Below are 3,969 nucleotides of genomic sequence, written 5' to 3'. Positions count from 1 at the left end.
TGGTTGCTCATTTGAGAGAGCAAGGCTTTGCATTTTTCTATGCACTCATCTCCAAGTTTAGTCGGCTTAATAGAATATGCATAGTCCAGATGAAGTCTGAGCAATTTGTCCAAGATTCTTATCTCTACATGCAATGTACATATATGCACATTTTTTAAATGTATTGATAGAATTGGATCCCATATTTTAATAGAAGTTGGATAATCGACAACATTCACATTATTTCTGGATGGTGGTTTTTCAATCTCGTTTTTTGCAAGCCATTCTCTTGTCCCTGTGCTTGCCATGCAATAAAGACATGGATATTTGGTATTTGCTCCTCCACATACACCAAACATACACTTCAACGCCTTGAGGTCGGCACTCAAATGCCATTCCACAATGAAATCACCTATGTCATCTACATGAAGGTGTTCACCTGTATTTTGGCTCTGAATAACTGAAGGAATGTTTGTTTGTGAGAAGAGCCACTTTAATGTTTCATGACTCTCTACTGGTACCTGAGCTGATCCAATCCACCATAGCTCCATTTCTGATTGAGTTTTGTGGTATGGAGAATCAAGCTTACCTTGCATATAGTCCAATGCTTTATTCATTAGGGATATAGATATTCTTTCCATTTTTTGACATTTTTGGATTTGAGCTTCATCTAATTTTAAAACAAATACAAGTTTTCCTTCACAATCTATTTCTCTTATGTTGTAATATCTCGCCATAAAAGATTGGACTTTTCTAATGTTCATCCAAATATTATTATAAACGTTGTATTCAAAAGATGATTTTTTTTTTGTCTCTCATATGGCATTGTTCCCTCAATATGGAAATACTCTCCGAAATGTTTAGAAATTTCCTCATTTAACAGAGTTCTATATTTTCCAACATTGTGAGGTCTAGGCAACCCAAAAGCTTTGATTTTGTAATACTTAAGGACCCTGAACCAGGTTTTAGAGATGGCTCTGTATCCCTTTCTACTCACTCCCACTGTGTCACAAACTTCTTGCATTTGGGAAGGCTGGACTAATAAGTCCATATCTTTTAATAGATGTTGAAAGACCAGTTTTTTTTGAGTTTGATTTTCAGGAAGTTCCAAAAGTTTCAAGATATCCGACCTATTCATAAGCTCATTCAAAAATCTTACCCTTTCCTGAGCATTAGACATGTCAAATCCTAGAAGGTTAGTAACATGATCTCTTACAAGTTTTAACCTTTTTTTTCTTTGTCCAGATCTCTCTGTTAAGTTAACTACATCCCGCATTCGTTTTACTCGTGCTCTTAACCCTATTGGAGTTTCTTTTAAGGTTTTCAATTGATCATTTTCTTGTTTCAAAGACATTATTTTGTTTTCAAGTTCTATAATTTTTGTTGCATTCAAAGATGAAGTATTTTGAAGATATGTAGTATATTCTACATAATTAATATGTGATTGAGATAGTCTTGAACTATAACCAAGTAAGCCATCCTCCCCATCACCAACAAATCTAATCAAATCATGTGGTGTGTGAAAAGAAGGATACCTTCCTGTTTTGGGATCCGCCGGTGGATATAGACTTCCATCTGTCCATAGGTCAATATGCTTCTTTCCTTCGTTGCGAAGATGTTGAGCTTCATTTGCACATGAAAGGGATCTTTGGTAGACACTCTGTGTAGTTGCATACTCTTGGTTGAGCTTGATATTCAAATGAAACTTACGATTAGATGTATCACTCATTACTAACAGAGCTAAAAATATAAGCAGAGCTATTAGAACATGAGAGACACAGAAGAATGAGAATGAGATGTAGCTTGTGAAATTTTTAGAGAAGCAGAGGAGTGAAATTTTTTTGGAGAATGGAGAAGAGCGCGTTTGGAGGGAATGGTCATTTTGCCGCGTAGTCACTAAAAGAAGACAAATTTCGAGACGAGCCATTAAAGAGTAGCATGAAAACGATATATTTTTTTAGATTTTAAAATATGTTCTTAGATACGTATTCAATCAGATAGATACGCTTTAAATATCCAAAACAGCTAAATTTGGAGCCGTTTTGACCGTCAACATTCTACTAATTAGCAAGTTAGCGAAATTCCTTACACAGCCCATTTTGAGACGTTTTTGGTCCTAATGGTACACATGTATTTTTCCTATTGGCCTTCACACTAATCATCTCCTTAATCTCATGGCAGCTTAAAGGGCCCCCATAGACCTCAACCTTCCCCTAATGCCATTCACAATGTTCCCGAAAGAATGGCCCTAGGACCATTCTACCTGCATAATGTGCGTGAAAGAGTGGCCAACCTTTCAGCCACATTGTGCATGGTAGAATGGCCCTTGGGTCATTGAAGCACAATTTTTTTTGCAAGAATGGCCCTAGAACCATTCTCAAATTCATCAAGAGTCCACACAAGGCAGTAGAGAACGGCCATAAGACCATTCTTGTAAGCACGTTGTGCATGGAAAAAAGGCCCTAAATATGCTTTATAATGTCCCTAAAGATAATCTTTTAAGTACATTGTGCAGGTAGAAAGGCTCTATGGCCATTCTAAAGCACACCATGGATGGTAGAATGGTTGTTGGGCCAATATTTTAAGCACATTGTGCATGGTAGAATGGCCCTAAGGCAATTCTAGAGTACATTGTAATTAGAGGAATGGTCCTAGGACCATTCTGAAAATTCACTAGTTGTTGGTTCATTCTAAAAGTTCATTAGTTGTTGGCACAAGATAGTGAGAATGGCCCTGGGGCCATTATACCATCCACAATATAATTTGGAATGGCCCTAGGTCCAATCAAGCATATTGTACATGTTAAAATAGCCCTAGGACCATTCTAAAGCACAACGAGCTTGCAATAATGGCCCTAGGATCATTCAAAAATTCACGAGAAATTAGAAATTGGCACAAAAGGGTGGAGAATGGCATAGGGCCATTCTACCATGCATAATGTTATTTGGAATAGCTATAGGGCCATTCTAATGCACATCATGGATGGTATAATGGCCTTAGGGCCATTTTTTCACGCATATTATGCAGGTATAATGGCAAGAGGGCCACATTTTCAAATTAACCCTTGGACCATTTTAAAATTCACAAGCAGTTGTTGACATAAGGGAGTAGAGAATGACCCTAGGGATTTCCATGCACATCTAGAGATTGGCCACAAGACCATTCTAAAATTTAAAAGTAGTTAACACAAGGGAATGGATAGTGGCCCTAGGAACATTCTTGTAAGTCTTAATATTGTAATATTATATGCATGAACATGTAGATATTATATGCAACACCATATTAGTGAATTTGGGAATTTCCCAATTCCCATTTTTGAATACTTAAAAAAGGGGACATGGATAACATGTTTGTAAGTTTCTCAAAATCCTATCATATGACCTATCGTTGGAAAGCGCTTGAAAAATGGAATCTAAAGAGCTATAAAGTGCTCATTTTGGATTAGTGGTGTTCAAGTTATGGTTAATCCAAACTTTTGACCACGTGTCGCAAACTTGTGAGAAATTCCCATATTCCCCAATATGGTGTTATGCATGAACATGTAGATACTAGTCTGAGGTTTATTCTTAGATCTACTAGTAGGGAATGGAGAATGACCCTAGGACCATTTTCACAAGTACAATGTGCTTAAAAATGGCCCTAAAGTCATTCTACCATGCACAATGTGTTTGACTTTAGGGCCATTTTTAAGCACATTGTACTTGTGAAAATGGTCCTAGTCTGAGGTTTATTCTCAGATCTACCAGTAGGGAATGGAGAATGACCCTAGGACCATTTTCACAAGTACAATGTGCTTAAAAATGGCCCTAAAGTCATTCTACCATGCACAATGTGTTTGAAAGAATGGCCCTAGGGCCATTCTAAACCATATTGTGCTTGCAATAACAACCCTAGGATTATTCAAAAAATTATGTAGATATTATCCCTAGGACTATTCTAAACTTCACTATCTACAATGTGGTTTAGAATGGCCCTAGGTCCATTCTCGCA

Source organism: Cibotium barometz, chromosome 51 (assembly GCF_041138505.1).
Source record: "Cibotium barometz isolate CiBa-2024 chromosome 51, ASM4113850v1, whole genome shotgun sequence".
Lineage (NCBI taxonomy): Eukaryota > Viridiplantae > Streptophyta > Polypodiopsida > Cyatheales > Cibotiaceae > Cibotium > Cibotium barometz.
The sequence above is the reverse complement of the archived record's forward strand: the minus strand, read 5'-3'. Positions refer to the sequence as shown.